We start from the raw sequence: 18,177 nt of genomic DNA on the forward strand, positions 1-18,177 counted from the left end.
GACCTGCTTGTGGCACTGGGCGCCTTTCCTCCTGGTCACGCCCTCCGAGCTGTCCCAGGTGGCAGTGGCTGCCCTGTGGCAGACCTTCCATGACCCTCGGGTGAACAGGGCATCTCGTCTGGCCTTTACCGCCTTCCAGTAGTCTACCCAGATGGCACCACCGAATCATGGGGCTAGTCGTTTCGGCGGCATGGCTGTGAACTGGCTGGGTTTGGCAGTGCAGGATGGGTTTAAATGCTGCTGCTCCCCCTTGTTAGCAGGGGCTGGCGGGTGCTGTCCTGGCGAATCAGCTGCGGGACCATGATTTGTGGTGAGAAGACCACGGGGCCCAGTGCACCAGTTAACGTTTAGTTAACCAGTCCAAACACCTGAAGCGTGAGGCAGTTCCCACTACCACACTTGGAAACGTTTTGGTTAAATCGCGCCCAGTGTCTCTTTAAGAGAAAATGATGCTGATGCAAATGCAGCTAAATTTAAGCATTATGAATAATATATAGCACAGTTGTTTAAGCTTTTAAGTCACGCTTACTAGGGGTTAAGATCGGAGCTGTGATTGAGTTAACTATTACAAATGTTGGGACGGTCACCTTCAGCCAATAAGCAAAGCAGACTAGTGAAACACAACTAAAATAGGAACTTAGACACGACAGGTTAGATAGATATAGGAATGACAAAACGCCGCAGGTTAATTGTGGCCGTGCCCAGCTCTCCTTAAAGCTGATTACAACTTCAATTCCACAATAACTTTGCGTCTAGTTTTTTCGTACTTGTTGCTCGGGGGCAGGTGCCTGGCATCAACTACTAACATTTAAGCTGTTGGTCTTCGGTTTTACTTCTACCCCTCACAATTCAAAGAAAATATTGCACTTGAACGTACATATTGTCATCAGAAAAAAAAACTTACAAAAAAAGTGAGGATTAACCTGAAACTCCTGTTTATTCGTCCAAAGCTGCCCCTGACAACGCGCAGCAATCTCAATGACCGGAAACAACAAAGTCAGACTCTGATCATTCAACCAATCCCGGCCTCTCCACATTGATGTTAGTGTGAAATGACCAATAGAGTCTGCACCCTCCCCGCCCCCGCTCAATATTCACCAATCCAGACCCTCATAAATTTAGTGCATTACCTAATGGTATTCTTGCTGTTCTCACCTTTCTTTTAAATCCCAGCCCCTCACCTGCAGTGCATTGCAAACCAACACCAAGATTAGGAAGACAATATCGGGAGAGGGCTATACAACTAGTCCCCGTGCCTAGAATACAGGAGCGTGGGATCTCCACCTGAAATAGCTTAGATGGCATTTCCCTAAAGTCGGTAATGATCCCTTCACATGCCAATCCGAAACCGGGTTGTTGAGTTGCTGGTCACATCTGAAGTCCACATTCGCTTTCAATTGATTTTTCTTCCTGTGACCTGCCTTAAGTCTGATGGACAGGTACGATCAAAGAAGTTTACAAACACAAGGTGATCATGAACCCATCAATCTGTTCCTTCTAGTGCAGACTTTGCTGAACATATTTCATCTCATGACTTTATGTTCTGTTAAATTTCTCCCCAACCTTTGCAGTTCAAATGCACAATTACTCAAGGACTTAACCTGACAATACCCAATGTTCATTTCTTGTTAGTGATACATTTCAACAGCGCAAGAATCATTTTTTATTTATGCAAGATATGTGATACACCCACACACATATGGATTAGCGCATGTTGTATGCTTCCTTTAACCCTTGTGTACTAATTCTGTGATGCTCCTATCGGGGATACACTTAGTCTAACACACATGATTCATCCTCATGATTAACCTCCAGCGATGAATTCATTTTTACACCTTTGGTAGGAGCTGCCTACCAAATGCATTTGGCCATTTCACTACATGAACGATGCTATATAAATGCAAGTTATTGTATAAAAAAACAATTAGAATGTCCCAATGAAAAAAATGTTAATATTTTTGGACAGTGATAATTTGGATAATTGACCCTTTCTACCACTTGCACTTGGCCCTTATTCGGAAGCAATGAAAGTCACCATAGTCCCCGAGGACCATCGGCTGCTCTCTTTGAGAGAGAGCTGATTGGTGGTGATTTAACCTGAGGGTCACTATATCTCAGGCAAGGGGCAAGGTTGAGGAGGCAGGGCCTTCATGAATAATCTCAACTGCTACGGTAATTGAACCAACGCTGATAAAGTAGTTTCAAAGTAATCTTAAAATTACGTGTTCCTGCTTTCCCTATCCAACAACATAGATCTCACAATCTACAAATTCATAAGTGAGCTCTCAGCCCATAAAAAACCATGGTTGTGGTCATACCTGGAACTGATCTGATCATTCATTATATGATATTACATCTTCTATTTTTCAAGGAGAATACAGCTGCATTCTATTTTACAGTACGAAGTCTTACAACACCAGGTTAAAGTCCAACAGGTTTGTTTCGATGTCACTAGCTTTCGGAGCGCTGCTCCTTCCTCAGGTGAATGAAGAGGTCTGTTCCAGAAACACATATACAGACAAATTCAAAGATGCCAAACAATGCTTGGAATGCGAGCATTAGCAGGTGATTAAATCTTTACAGATCCAGAGATGGGGTAACCCCAGGTTAAAGAGGTGTGAATTGTACCAAGCCAGGACAGTTGGTAGGATTTTGCAGGCCAGATGGTGGGGGATGAATGTAATGCGACATGAATCCCAGGTCCCGGTTGAGGCCGCACTCATGTGTGCGGAACTTGGCTATAAGTTTCTGCTCGGCGATTCTGCGTTGTCGCGGGTCCTGAAGGCCGCCTTGGAGAACGCTTACCCGGAGATCAGAGGCTGAATGCCCTTGACTGCTGAAGTGTTCCCCGACTGGAAGGGAACATTCCTGCCTGGTGATTGTTGCGCGATGTCTGTTCATTCGTTGTCGCAGCGTCTGCATGGTCTCGCCAATGTACCACGCTTCGGGACATCCTTTCCTGCAGCGTATGAGGTAGACAACGTTGGCCGAGTCGCACGAGTATGTACCGCGTACCTGGTGGGTGGTGTTCTCACGTGTAATAGTGGTATCCATGTCGATGATCTGGCACGTCTTGCAGAGATTGCCATGACAGGGTTGTGTGGTGTCGTGGTCACTGTTCTGAAGACTGGGTAGTTTGCTGCAAACAATGGTTTGTTTGAGGTTGCGCGGTTGTTTGAAGGCAAGTAGTGGGGGTGTGGGGATGACCTTGGCAAGATGTTCATCGTCATCAATGACGTGTTGAAGGCTGTGAAGAAGGTGACGTAGTTTCTCCGCTCCGGGGAAGTACTGGACGACGAAGGGTATTCTGTCGGTTGTGTCCCATGTTTGTCTTCTGAGGAGGTCGGTCCGGTTTTTCGCTGTGGCGCATTGGAACTGTCGATCGATGAGTCGAGTGCCATATCCCGTTCGTACGAGGGCATCTTTCAACGTCTGTAGATGTCTGTTTCGCTCCTCCTCGTCTGAGCAGATCCTGTGTATACGGAGCGCTTGTCCATAGGGGATGGCTTCTTTAATGTGTTTAGGGTGGAAGCTGGAGAAGTGGAGCATCATGAGGTTATCCGTAGGTTTGCAGTAAAGCGAAGTGCTGAGGTGACCGTCCTTGATGGAGACGAGTGTGTCCAAGAATGCAACTGATTTTGGAGAGTAGTCCATGGTGAGTCTGATGGTTGGATGGAACTTATTAATGTCATTGTGTAGTTGTTTCAGTGATTCTTCGCCGTGGGTCCAAAGGAAAAAAATGTCATCGATGTATCTGGTGTATAACATCGGTTGAAGGTCCTGTGCGGTGAGTAGGTCCTGTTCAAACTTGTGCATGAAGATGTTGGCGTATTGGGGTGCGAATTTGGTCCCCATGGCTGTTCTATTTTACAAGGTGCAATGTCCCTGTCCTTAAAAACAATGCGCCATGTGATTAACTGTGGATTGCTCTGGTACATACACATATTAGTGATACTGATTTTGGGAGGCTCTGACTGTGCTGTGGGCCTTTGCAACTTTGGATAATTAAACAGTGATTTCAGGTTATTTATAATTTGTGTTAAGTTATTCTTCTAGTGTCAAGATTTGCATTTAGGTGCAATAGTTTTATTTTCTGGGGGGAACTAAAATTGGAGACACCTCGTTTAAATGTCAATAATTTATTTTCTTACATCTGCCTCTAGCACCAAGAGCGGAAAAACTGGATGCAAATTAATTTGTGGAGAAATTGGGCAGAGAGATTGTAACACGATGGAGCAGCAATCAGTTTTAACCAGCATTGTGCATTAGAGTTACATTCCATCTATAGGCCAGAAAATCCTCCTTCTAACCCCCACAACAGATCTGTAGGGCACCCAGGTTTTCAACTGGTGACCTGGGGGCTGACAAAGAAAGCTGCAGTGCCAATGAGGGTGAACCTCATATAATATTTAAATGAGCTGGTCAGCTTTAAGTGAGTTTTCACCCATAGTGTGAACACTTGTCTAAAAACTGGGTATAAAAGAGTCGTCAAGCTGGATGTAGCATCCTCCTTAAAGATAGTAGGGAGGTTTCTCAGGATGTATTTTTCTATCCCAATTTCATTCTCTGTGTGTTATCTAATGCATTGTTTGGTTTGGTTAGGTGATGCTCCAACTTATCCATTTTATTTCCTGTCAGTACTTTGCTTCATATTCTTGACAATTGTTGGCTTGGTCAACACACCAAAGAGGCGTGGATGAGTATTTGTGTTAGGAAGCCAGTAAGTGGAGATGCAATAACCTGCAAGGTACTTTGGTCACACTTGTCACTAGTCAGTGATTTGGATTCATAGATCCTTCCACATGCACCTGGAAAAAGTCAGAAGATTGTTTTTGCTACCGTCACTTCTCAAGGCAGGTTCCTACAGTGTTCTCATTCCAGGCCCCCCACCTCCCCAACCTCTCCGCAACCAACCTGGCCCCACCATTCACTCTCAGTCCCATCAGTCATATGTTGCCTTTGTTATTCCCTCGTCCCCGCTTGGTTGAAAAAAACTAAAGTTGTTTTTGATTTTCTGTGTGAAGTACCACAAGGGTTCAAATGATAATATTATTATTAAGAAAAATGATGGAAATATTTAGCTGACCAGGCTAGTATCTATGGAGAGAGAAACAAAGTCAATGTTTCAGTTTGATGATCTTTCATCAGAACTGAAAAAAGAAGAGATGGTAACAGGTTTCAAGTAAGTAGAGAGGGAGGGAAAGTGGGAAGGGGGGTGGACGGAGAACAAAATGGTATGCCTATGATAGGATGAAAGGCGGGTGAGATTAAATGACAAAAGGGATGATAGTGCAAGGCAAAAGGAGATGGTATTGTGGCAAGTAAAGAAACAAAACATAGGTGCAGAAAAGGGAAAAGCAGGATCTTCACCAACAGCTGTCGGAAAAAATTAGGGGTATGGAAATTGTTGAACACAATGTTGGAGCTGGAAGGCTGTAAAGTGCCTAAATGAAAGATGAAGTGCTTTTCCACGAGCCCCCATTAGGCTTCATTAGAACAATGTAAGAGGCTCAGGTCAGGGGTGGGCTGAGCAAAGGTGTTTTACCATTTAGTCACCCAATCTGCATTTGATCTGTGCAATGAATAGGAATCCACATTGTCTGCATGAATATGATAAATTGAAGGAAGTACAAGAACGAGAAGCTGTTTCATCTGAGTAAGATAACTAAATTGATACATGAATGGTGTCTCAGGTGGTATGGTGACACAGTGGTTAGCACTGCTGCCTCACAGAGCCAGGGGCCGGGGTTCAATTCTGGCCTTGGGTGACTGTCTAAGGCATATTCTCCCTGTGTCTGTGTGAGTTTCCTCTGGGTGCTCTGGCTTCCTCCCACATTCCACCGATGTGCAGGTTTGATGGATTGGCCATGATCAATGTGCATGTTTATGGGGATAGGGTGAAGGATTGGGCCTCGGTAGAGTGCTCTTTTGGAGGGTCAGTTGTAGGGATTCTATGGATCTCTTAAGAAATATTTATATTTCATTGAAAATTGCGACAGGCATTCTCATGCCACAATGTCAGCACGTACTTGTTTACGTAAAACTATTCCCTCTGGTGCCAGCGGGTGGAACTCTAATAAAATTTCTAATGTACTAGTAATTTGTAAAGCTTGCCTGCAACAACAGAAATCATTCTGTACTTACCATGTAATTGCAGGTTCTGGTCACAAGGTGGCAATGTGGCACAATTTTTTCAGCTTCTGAACAGAGTCTGCTTATTCCAACAATCATTCTTTTTACCTCTGCAAGTAAATGTTATTTAAATATTACCTATGTTTTTTAATTTGTTAAACCTCATTTGCTTTTCTGTTCATCTTTCCCCAATGTTGTCTCCCCTCAGCCTCGAACTTGTGACTGCTGCTCACAACCTCTCCTGGTTTTGCTCCTTTTTTTTTTGCAACAAACTCTAATGCAATGTCAGTCAGAGGGGAACACCTGGGGCGCGATTCTCCGCTCCCGCGCCGGTTGAGAGAATCGCCTGGCGTGCCATTTTTCCCCGCGACGCCAGTCCGACGCCCTCCCGCGATTCCCCCAAGCGGCGAGAATGGCCCCGTCGAGTTCCGTGCGGCGCAGGCCGGAGAATCGGCCGAGACACCCAAAATGGCGATTCTCCACCATCCCCGCTATTCTGCGGCCCGTATTGCCGAAATCCCGACGGCGTGACCCGGCTATTTAAAGTCGTCAGCCAGTCGTGCTGGCTGACGCTGAGCAGTGAGGAGGTGAGCGGACTGTTCCGCAGCTCCTGGAGACCGGGTCGGCTTCCCCGAGAAGGCTGCAGCCAACGGGGGGATGAGGGAGAGTGTGCAGGTGGGAGGGGGGTGAGGGAGAGTGTGCAGGTGGGAGGGGGGGGATGAGGGAGAGTGTTCAGGTGGGAGGGGGGATGAGTGAGAGTGTGCAGGTGGGAGGGGGGTGAGGGAGAGTGTGCAGGTGGGAGGGGGGTGAGGGAGAGTGTGCAGGTGGGAGGGGGGGATGAGGGAGAGTATGCAGGTGGGGGGGGATGAGGGAGAGTGTGCAGGTGGGAGGGGGGTGAGGGAGAGTGTGCAGGTGGGAGGGGGGTGAGGGAGAGTGTGCAGGTGGGAGGGGGGTGAGGGAGAGTGTGCAGGTGGGAGGGGGGGTGAGGGAGAGTGTGCAGGTGGGAGGGGGGGTGAGGGAGAGTGTGCAGGTGGGAGGGGGGGTGAGGGAGAGTGTGCAGGTGGGAGGGGGGGTGAGGGAGAGTGTGCAGGTGGGGGGGGTGAGGGAGTGTGTGCAGGTGGGAGGGGGGATGAGGGAGAGTGTGCAGTTGGGAGGGGGGATGAGGGAGAGTGTGCAGTTGGGAGGGGGTGAGGGGGAGTGTGCAGGTGGGAGGGGGGATGAGGGAGAGTGTGCAGGTGGGAGGGGGTGAGGGAGAGTGTGCAGGTGGGAGGGGGATGAGGGAGAGTATGCAGGTGGGAGGGGGGGTGAGGGAGAGTGTGCAGGTGGGAGGGGGGGTGAGGGAGTGTGTGCAGGTGGGAGGGGGATGAGGGAGAGTGTGCAGTTGGGAGGGGGTGAGGGGGAGTGTGCAGGTGGGAGGGGGGATGAGGGAGAGTGTGCAGGTGGGAGGGGGTGAGGGAGAGTGTGCAGGTGGGAGGGGGATGAGGGAGAGTGTGCAGGTGGGAGGGGGGTGAGGGAGAGTGTGCAGGTGGGAGGGGGGGAGGGAGAGTGTGCAGGTGGGAGGGGGTGAGGGAGTGTGTGCAGGTGGAGGGGGGGGGGGTGAGGGAGAGTGTGCAGGTGGGAGGGGGGTGAGGGAGAGTGTGCAGGTGGAGGGGGGGTGAGGGAGAGTGTGCAGGTGGGAGGGGGGAGGGAGAGTGTGCAGGTGGAGGGGGGGGGTGAGGGAGAGTGTGCAGGTGGGAGGGGGGTGAGGGAGAGTGTGCAGGTGGGAGGGGGGTGAGGGAGAGTGTGCAGGTGGGAGGGGGGTGAGGGAGAGTGTGCAGTTGGGAGGGGGTGAGGGGGAGTGTGCAGGTGGGAGGGGGGATGAGGGAGAGTGTGCAGGTGGGAGGGGGTGAGGGAGAGTGTGCAGGTGGGAGGGGGATGAGGGAGAGTATGCAGGTGGGAGGGGGGGTGAGGGAGAGTGTGCAGGTGGGAGGGGGGTGAGGGAGTGTGTGCAGGTGGGAGGGGGATGAGGGAGAGTGTGCAGTTGGGAGGGGGTGAGGGGGAGTGTGCAGGTGGGAGGGGGGATGAGGGAGAGTGTGCAGGTGGGAGGGGGTGAGGGAGAGTGTGCAGGTGGGAGGGGGATGAGGGAGAGTGTGCAGGTGGGAGGGGGGTGAGGGAGAGTGTGCAGGTGGGAGGGGGGGTGGGGGAGAGTGTGCAGGTGGGAGGGAGGGTGAGGGAGAGTGTGCAGGTGGGAGGGGGGTGAGGGAGAGTGTGCAGGTGGGAGGGGGGATGAGGGAGAGTGTGCAGTTGGGAGGGGGGTGAGGGGGAGTGTGCAGGTGGGAGGGGGGGTGAGGGAGAGTGTGCAGTTGGAAGGGGAGTGAGGGAGAGTGTGCAGGTGGGGGGGGGGGTGAGGGAGAGTGTGCAGGTGGGAGGGGGGTGAGGGAGAGTGTGCAGGTGGGAGGGGGGGTGAGGGAGAGTGTGCAGTTGGAAGGGGGGTGAGGGAGAGTGTGCAGGTGGGGGGGGTGAGGGAGAGTGTGCAGGTGGGAGGGGGGTGAGGGAGAGTGTGCAGGTGGGAGGGGGGGTGAGGGAGAGTGTGCAGTTGGAAGGGGGGTGAGGGAGAGTGTGCAGGTGGGGGGGTGAGGGAGAGTGTGCAGGTGGGAGGGGGGTGAGGGAGAGTGTGCAGGTGGAAGGGGGGTGAGGGAGAGTGTACAGGTGGGAGGGGGGTGAGGGAGAGTGTGCAGGTGGGAGCGGGGGGTGAGGGAGAGTGTGCAGGTGGGAGGGGGGATGAGGGAGAGTGTGCAGGTGGGAGGGGGGTGAGAGAGAGTGTGCAGGTGGGAGGGGGGTGAGGGAGAGTGTGCAGGTGGGAGGGGGGGAGGGAGAGTGTGCAGGTGGGAGGGGGTGAGGGAGTGTGTGCAGGTGGAGGGGGGGGGGGTGAGGGAGAGTGTGCAGGTGGGAGGGGGGTGAGGGAGAGTGTGCAGGTGGAGGGGGGGTGAGGGAGAGTGTGCAGGTGGGAGGGGGGAGGGAGAGTGTGCAGGTGGAGGGGGGGGGTGAGGGAGAGTGTGCAGGTGGGAGGGGGGTGAGGGAGAGTGTGCAGGTGGGAGGGGGGTGAGGGAGAGTGTGCAGGTGGGAGGGGGGTGAGGGAGAGTGTGCAGGTGGGAGGGGGGGAGGGAGAGTGTGCAGGTTGGAGGGGGGTGAGGGAGAGTGTGGATGGTATCGTCCATCCGCGGATGCCACAGGTCAGCTGCCCTGATATGGCAGGATGGTGACGAGGACACGGCCGCAGGTTGCCATGTGGCTGTTGGGCACAGGCGAGTGGCACACTGGTGAGCAGTACGGTGTGAACTGACCGTTGGACGCAGACAGTGACCAGGTGTAAGGCTGGCTGCGTGTCTGCAGCGCAACCAGGCCACCGGGGCACACAGGGATCCCATGTAACCCGGCTGGTGAGGTATGGAAGAACCTCCGTGTAGCATGTTGTTTCTCTGTCCCCACCACCCTCCTGCAGGTCACCATGTATGCCAACCAGACAGCGATGTTCACGGCTGTGGTTGGAGCCGCAGCTCTGGAGTTTGCCATTCAGCAGCGTAGAGTCGGACTGCCCACAGTGGCTGCAGATGCAGCGGTTGCCGGTGCAGCAGAGGGGATGGCCGCGGAGTGGCCCGTCGTTGCCCCGCAGGCCGCAGGCGCTCAGGACCCGAATGGACAGGGGGATGCCGAGGGGAACATTGACCGCCAGACGGCGAGGAATGCAGAGGAAGTGCTTGGGGGGGAGCAGGAGGAGGAGCAGGTGGAGCAGGTGGAGCACGAGGATCCACTGATGGTGGTGCCAGGGCGCCACAGGCGTCCAGCAAGGCCGAGGGTGTACCGTGACAGAATGTCGTTCGAGGCCCTAACAGACATCACATGCAGGAGGAGACTACGGTTCAGCAGGGAGATGGTCGCACATATATGCCACCTGCGTGGTGCACCTCGCACCACTTGGAATGGGTGGAGGACACGCGATACCAGTCTCCGTCAAGGTGACGGTGACCGATTCCTTCCAGGCGCTGAGCGGGGACCTCTCCAGGATATCACAGGCATCGGTCCACAGGTGCATCAGGGCCGTCACCGACACCCTGTACGCCATCGCGGACAGGTACATTCAATTCCCTGAGGACCGAGCACAGCAGGAAGCACGGGCACGTGGATTCGCCAAGGTGGCCAGGATACCGATGGTCCAGGGTGTCATCGATGGTGTGCACGTCCCCATGCGCCCACCTGCAGTCAGCAGGGAAGTGTTCATGAACAGAAAGGGCGCATACTCCATGAACATTCAGGTGGTGTGCGACCCCCACATGAAGATCATGCACGTGTGTGCAAGGTACCCGGGAGTGTGCATGACGCCTACATTCTGGCACAGTCGTTCATCCCCGCAATGTTCGATGGATGCCCCCCCGGCTGAGGGGGCTGGTTGCTGGGCGACAAGGGCTATCCATTGAGGTCATGGCTGCTGATGCCAATTCGGAGGCCTCACACCAACGTGGAGAGCCTATAAAACGAGGCCCATGCAGCAACCAGGGGTGTGGTGGAGCGGTGCTTCGGCCTGCTGAAGATGCGCTTCAGATGCCTGGACCGATCCGGAGGGGCCCTGCAGTACCGGCCCGACAGGGTCGGTCGCATGGTTGTGGTCTGCTGTGCGCTGTACAACATTGCCATGCAGAGGGGAGATGATCTGTTGGAGGAGCCGGAGGGAGGACCCGACGGCACCGGAGCCAACGCAAACGAGGGGGATGGGGAAGAGGAGGATGCGGAGGATGAGGATGATGGGGCGCATCAGGGTGGGGGGAGGGGCGCAGGACACAGACACTGCCCGGCAGCTCGTTACGCCCAGGAGGCTGCGCGACGACACCGCCGCGGACAGCGGGCACACGACGCGTTGGCCGCACGGTTCACGCACTGTGGGGGATCGATTTGCTGAACACTGCCACTTGCACCGTCACTCCTGTACACGGGCACCACACAGCGCCCACCACCTCCCCCCCCCCCCCCACACCCTCGTACCGCGTTCACGGCAACAATTCCGCATCACCTTACCATTGCGGCACTACGGGATTGCACAACATTGATGATTGGATAAGCGGGTGTGATCAGTGCCATGTTGAATGATGACAGCCCGCTCTGCAATGAGCTGTGTGCTCAGATTCGCCAGCCGAGGTCTGACTCATGGCTATGGCTGAACCATGCACTCCGGTGGTCACAGCCTTCCTGACGGATATTTCACCACATGCCCGTGTGGGGTGGCTGGCGTCGGTGTACCGAGGATAACGGTGTCCGATTATGCCGGGGGGGGGGGGAAGGGTCACCACATCCAGAACAGACCTTGAAGCGCTCGTATACCACTACGCCACTCGGGCACCCTCACGAGCCCCCTGGCACCGGACATAGCACAGTCTTACGAGTCAAATTCAACAGTGAGTTTATTTGTGTGATTAACATAGGTGCCTACCCCCTACAACTAAACTGTGCCCTGCACCCGTGCCAACTTCTTACGTGCCTAACTTCTTTGTCTTACGGGCCCTACCACTACGTCTAGGTGTGTTCCCAGATGGTACAGCAGGAGTGGAGGCGGACTGCTGAGAATCATGCCCTTCGACATGGCTCCCCGTCAGCAAGCGTTTCCTGGGGCAGCCCGGCTTCAATGGGCCAGGCTGCTCTGCGGGCGTGCTGGATGGCGTTGTGCCACCCTGACCTGCCCGCTGCCCACTAGATGCGCCAGGGACGGAACGGGGGGAGGCCGAGTGTTCCCTTGATGGAGCTACCGGGATGGACCCCAGAACCTCCTCCTCCCTCGGGGAGCCCGGTGGCCCCCGGGCCTCACAGTGGGACGGAGCTGCGATCGGAGACATGCCCCGTCACACCACTGACACCTGGCGCTGCCAGTCCTGGAGGCCTGCAGCGGTATCGACCACGGTCCGAATGTTCGCCGAGACGGGGCCCAGGGAGTGCGACATTCCTGCCAGGGACTGTGCTATCTCAACCTGTGAGTGCGCGACGCCATCCATCACGTGCGCCAGGCGGTCAATGCTCTCCGCAACCGACTGCTGGGACTGTGCCATTGCTTACTGGGACCGGGCCATGACATGGTGAGACTCGGCCAGGGCCCGGAGAGCGGCGGCAATGTCATGTTGGCTCTGGCGCATTGCTACCTGTGAGAGGGCAGCCCTCTCCTGGGCCATGGATGATGCGTGCACGTGAAGCCCAACGCCTTGCAGAACCTGACCCATGGCCAAAACCCCTCCACCCATTGCCTCCACCGCGGGCGCCACCCGTGCGGTGTCGGCCTGGGTGGCTGCGATGAGCGGCACCACTCCCTGCTCCTGGACGCGGATAGACTCCTCCAGCTGCGTGTGCAGGTCCTGGAAGATGGCCCTCATCCCGTTATTCAGTCCCTCGGTGTCCTCGTGCATCGGTTGTCCGGGTGGGTCAACTACATCCAGGAACCCGGGAACCGTCTGGGCGGCAGCTGTTTTCTGGGCCTGGGCTGCCCTCCGACCGTCCAGCCCCTCGGCTGCTCCAAACTCCACCTGCTGTACCGGCTCGGCTGTGGGGTGCGCACCAGACCGTGACCCGGGAGCCTCATCACTTATATGCCCAACCGAGGTGAGTGTCTCTGCGATGGTGGATGGTGTGGGAGACAGCAGTGCCGCAAGCTCGAGGTCATCGTCCGTTAGGAATTCTTGTCTGTTATCCTCCCACTCATGGCCCGGCGCAAGCTGCATGCGGGCCATGTCGTGCTGACCTCCAGGTGAATCCACGGAGTGTGTGGCCATGATGTGCGATTCTTCATGAATGTCCGCCCTGTGCCCCTCAGTATTGTCTCTCTCTGTGGTGTGAGTGTCCCGGTCCTGCGTCCCATACTGAGAGGATGGCCCTCCTGGCCGACCGACTGCCAACCTCTGGCGTGCGTCCCTGGGTGCGCTTGTCGTTGGTGATGTTCCGCTTTCTCTTGGCTGAGACGTCCCTCTAAAGATTCGGGGTTCATTAGACACGGTGTCCCGGGTGTATGGTGGTGGTGGGTGCACAATGTGAGGGGGGAGGGGATCGAGGCTGCAGTGGGCAATGTGTGAGGGAGACAATGATGGGTTGGGGGGGGGGGGGGTGGGTGAGGACATGCAGGGTTCTCTCACTTGCTGCATGGCGCGACCTCCCGGGTGGCGGATCCCCCAGCGAGGTTCAGGGCCCTCTGCTCGTGAACGTTTAGGGGGTTCAGCACAGGAGAACCCCCTCCGGTTCTCATACGCTCACGCTGGTTGTGAGCTGTCTTGTCCTGGGGGGGCGGGGGGGGTTGGATAAAGCATCACAATTAGGCGGGTATCATCAGGGCGTGCAGATATAAACTACATTTTTGCTGGTTCAGGAGACAGCACGCCATGGGTTCGCTCCAGGGGGGGTCCTGGGGCTCATGTGTGTCAAGTAAATCGTTGGGCACCCTGACCCCCCCCAAACCCCCCTGATGCCCCAACCCCCCCCCTTGACCCCCTACCACACCACTTCCTCCCCTCGTGCCGGGGGGGGGCCTGGGGGCACCCTCATGGCACTTACCCTGGCAGCCCGAGTGAGGTCGTGCAGCTTCTTCCGACACTGCTCCCCGGACCGGAGGGTGTGCCCCACAGCACTCACAGCGGTGCCAACTTCACGCCAACCGCGCCTCACCGCGCTCGGTGGCTGGCGATGCCCATGTCTTGGGCAGAGGGTGTCCCTTCTGTGCTCCACCTCATCCAGCAGGGTGTCCAGGTCCGTGTCCCGGAACCTCGGTGCGGCTCGTCGGGGCTCAGCCATCCCTTCCTCTTTCTTCTCCTCCAGGTCCTCTGTGCGTGGATCGTGCCATTTATGACGCAGCACCCCCCCCCCCCCCACCCCACCCCCGAGTTTCTCGCGGCCCCGATCCTAGCCCATTTTCGGGTCCTGAATCGGTCGGGATCGGGGCCGCTTCGCGCCGCCGTGAACCTCGACGGCATTCACGACGGCGTGGGCACTTAGTCGCGGGAGCAGAGAATCCCGCCCCTGGTCTCCTGGTTAACCTGAGCTAAACTGAACTCCAGATTCTCATTGCTGGCAATATAAAGATTGAAACGCCTGGGTTCGCAGTGAGTGAACTGACGTGTGATGAGAAACCTGACCCTGGATCTAATCGGACTGAACACCTGTCAGTGATATGGCTTGCCCTTCAACCACCCTGATTTGGGACTGATGGAATTAATTGCTGAGAAGGGACCTGTTGCGTGGAAATAATGTGAGTGAGTCACTGGTGAGATGCCAGTCAGGCCTCTCCCTCTGCTGGTTACAAAAGTCTCTTGTTCCATCAAACACCCCCCATTGCAGAACCACAGAATTGTTACATTACAGCACAGAAGGAGGCTATCTGGCCCACCATGTCTGCATAAGCTCGCCAATTGAGCAATGCACTTAGTGCCATTACCCTACCTTCTCCCCGTAACCCTGCACTTTTCAAATAACTATCTAATTCTCTGAGGGCAACGGGAACTCATTGAAAGTAAAATGGTCTGAGGCTAGAAGGTTGGAGTGAGAGAGTGGAGACAGTCCTTAGACTCACAGTCAGGAACAGAGAGTGGAGACAGTCAGACTCACAGTCAGGAACAGAGAGTGGAGACAGTCAAACTCACAGTCAGGATCAGAGAGTGGAGACAGTCCTCAGTCCCATAGTTAGGATCAGAGAGTAAAGATATTTCTGGGGCACTGTGGATCTCACAGTCAATAGTAAAAGTCACGGTGCCAGGAACCCAATGTTCAATTCCCGGCTTGGGTCACTGTCTGTGAGGAGTCTGCAGGTTCTCCCCTTGTCTGCGTGGGTTTCCTCCGGGTGCTCCGGTTTCCTCCCACAAGTCCCGAAAGACGTGCTTGTTAGGTGAATTGGACATTCTGAATTAGCCCTCAGTGTACCCGAGCCGGAATGTGGCACTAGGGGATTTTCACAGTAACTTCCTTGCAGTGTTAATGTAAGCCTACTTGTGACACTTATAAAGATTATTATTTTTAAGAGAGTAGAGACAGCCATGGGCTGCAGTGGGTCATGATGCAGGGATATGCATGTCTTGCACTTTGTACTCCCACTCCAGTGTATGTGGCCATAGAATCCTAGCCAAATGTAAATTTGGCAAAACATGTAGAACCAAGCCAACCATGGTAGTTGCCAACCTTCCCATAGTGTCCTTGAGGTGCTTGCATGTCGGAGCTACAGCATCAGACAGAATGTGGAGGATGGACATCTCCAACCTTTGCTCGTCTTGTGTGTGAACGCCACATCTCTGCCTGATGTTCTACTGCCATTTGTTCCATCTCCATTGTTGTGTTGGCTGGCGCACACAGAGGCTCATCATCTGACTCAGATTCAGTGGGTGGCTGGTCTCCAGCAGTCCTCTGAATGCCAGGTGCCTAGACAGTCCCTGCCCCCAATTGCTGCAGGGATGTGTCAGTGAGGTGTTCTCCAGTAAGTGAGGCTGAGTCTAATCTAGAACTGTGCCCCACCGAGGTATGTGTGTCTGTATTGGTGCACAGTTTGAATGAGTGACATTACGGTTCTTCCTCAGCCTCCTTATCCAAGGTGGTATGAGGGTTGGTGCCTATGTTGGCCATCCTTGTCTCTCTGCATCTGCTGGTGCCTATAGGAGAGAGAAGAGAGTTTTAGTTCAGGTACAGGCAGAATACAAATTTGCATGTCACTCACTGTGTTTGTCAGGCTGTGGCGAACTCACGGAGGTGTCATCCATACAAGGTTGCCGGCATAAACCAATCTCCCCTTCCCCACAGGAGTGATCCCTGTCCTCCCCAGTCAGCTTGGTGGGACGCTCCTCAAATATTGTGTGGTGTACGATGTCAGCCATCCCTGCTCTCCTATAGTCACCAGCAGATGCAGAGAGACAAGGATCTTTCCAACCTGTCATGAGCTAGCTTGCCCTGGATGAAGACAAAAGAAAGGAATATGGTGAGAAGGGATGTCGCAGAGGTTGGGAACAATGCCCCCCCCCCCGCCCCGTGTGTGGTGAGCGCTCCCCAGAAGAGCAGCATGGTAGATCCGATGATGGTAATGTGAAAGTTTTTTTTGAGTAAATCAGGGTGCCCCTCGCTAATGGCCGTGTGAAATCCCTGATGAGAGTAGCCTTTGAGTACATGGTGCTAGGATGAGAGTTTGATGTTGCAGGGAGTTGAAGGATGACTCGCCCCGGCGGAGAGAATGAGACCATTCATCCCCTTCCTGCACTGGATGGGGTTGTGGATGCAGGGGGCAGCCACGCTGACCTGCTCTGTGATGGTCTCCCAGGCTGGAGAGATGAGGCAAATGTGCCCTCTGGAGCCATCCCTCATATACAGCACCTCCCTATATTCCCGCATTCCTCGGAACAAGGTCTTGGGAATGACACGGCAGAAGCAGGGAGCAATCTTCTTCTTGTGGCTTGCAGAGATATTTCTCTGCTTTCCAGTCATCTCATAGCATTCACGGAGATAGCTGGGCTGATGAGGGTGCGATGTGTGCTTGGGTGGTGTTTAAGTATGGTGCCAGGACTTTTGACCCCCCCCCCCCATTAGGTGACATATGGGCAGTGAAATCTGTTCCCCGCCCACCAGCTGATTTGGAGAGATAATTGCATAATTGATGAGCTTCCAAGCACAGAATCGCCATTCTGACGGCGGGAAATTAGTTATTAGAAATTAGTGAGCACTTTGAATCAAAAAAGGAAAATTCCACCCAGAGAGTGACACTGTGGGAACATACATCATGGATTAATGCCATGTTTTAACTTCTGTCACTGCCCTACATCATGGCAAGATCTGCCTCCATTTAGGCCACTTTAAAGCAGCATTCAGATGTGGCCAAGTCTCTCATTCACTTGTGATCTTGCCTGGATACAGTGCAGTGTCCCATCAAGACCACCAGAGAATGTGGTCTACGTCCCTCTGCCATTTCCTTGATTAACATATCACTCACCATCCACCTTGCAGACAAAATAAAGTAGCGTCAGATGGCAAACTTAGTATCAGATAAAAAACAAAGAGATGAGCAGCATAGATGAAGAAGCACTAATACAAAACCAGCAGAAAGAGACCACAGCCAGACAATGTGGAATGGCTTCATGTGAGCAACATTATGTTGGGAAATAAACTAATCGTTTAGTATTTTCCTTGCCTTCTGTTTGGAGACCATTTGCCAGCTTGAAGGAACCACAAGAGATTGGCTCCCAGGCCTTTGGTGATGTGGCTGCAGAATTTTCAGTCAGGCGTTGTGCAGCGTTGTCCGAGGATGCCTGACTCAAATCTCTTTTGCATAGATATTCCTCAGGCAGGCCGAGCTCAGTTTGGGACTATTCCATAACACGGTATAACCTGTTGGGCATTAAAATACTCGGTGCCACTACCTTGCTTCACAAAATGAGATTTTCCCAAGACTACAGTGAATCCTTTCACTTACTTCTCTCTTACGCCTCGAGTGTCGTACTGCTACGCTTCTTAGATATAGATGTAGTAGAATACAACTTAGTGTGAAGAGATCCAGGAATTCCCAAGACGCGTTAAAATCTAAACATTAAGGCAGCTTTTGATGAGAAATCTTAAGGCAATGTGTCTAGATGCAAAAGGCATTCTAGTTGAGGACAGCAAATAGGCTGATCAATTTGCCCTATGGGTATGTCTTGCTATTTGTAACCACTTACTGAATCTGTGCTGATAGTGAGGTAACAGCTGTCTCCCAGCATGACAATTGCTCACATGCAGCTTTTTTACTGTAGCAGTATATAGCCAGTATATTAAAGTATTACCTCTATCAGCTCTACGGGTTCTGAGTGAGAAATGGCACTGGTCACTTATTGCCTGAAACCAAAGGTCCAGCTAGATTTCTGTATGCCTCTCGGTGTTTCAGCCAGAAAGTACCTATTACATTAGAAATTCTCGGTCAGGACCGATCACTCACAAACTAAATTAGCTTACACACAAAACATCACCCATGAAATACACTATTTAGGATTATACTTTGGTTTATGAGCCACATTTAAACCAACGAACAAAGTTTTCAATTTA

General features: G+C 53.4%; 1 protein-coding gene across 3 annotated transcripts in view; it reads right to left on the reverse strand.

Annotated features, from left to right (window-relative positions):
• dynlt5 (dynein light chain Tctex-type family member 5) overlaps positions 1 to 1,005 on the reverse strand; it is a 47,745-nt gene extending 46,740 nt beyond the window's left edge. For 2 of the 3 annotated variants that reach the window (XM_072511099.1, XM_072511098.1), the window contains exon 1: positions 905 to 1,005. The gene's annotated coding sequence lies outside the window, so the exon portion shown is untranslated. The remainder of the gene's footprint in view (positions 1 to 904) is intronic. The other variant, XM_072511101.1, reaches the window with a different exon arrangement.
• Positions 1,006 to 18,177: the final 17,172 nt, after the last annotated feature.

Source organism: Scyliorhinus torazame, chromosome 7 (genome assembly GCF_047496885.1).
Source record: "Scyliorhinus torazame isolate Kashiwa2021f chromosome 7, sScyTor2.1, whole genome shotgun sequence".
NCBI classification, from domain to species: domain Eukaryota; kingdom Metazoa; phylum Chordata; class Chondrichthyes; order Carcharhiniformes; family Scyliorhinidae; genus Scyliorhinus; species Scyliorhinus torazame.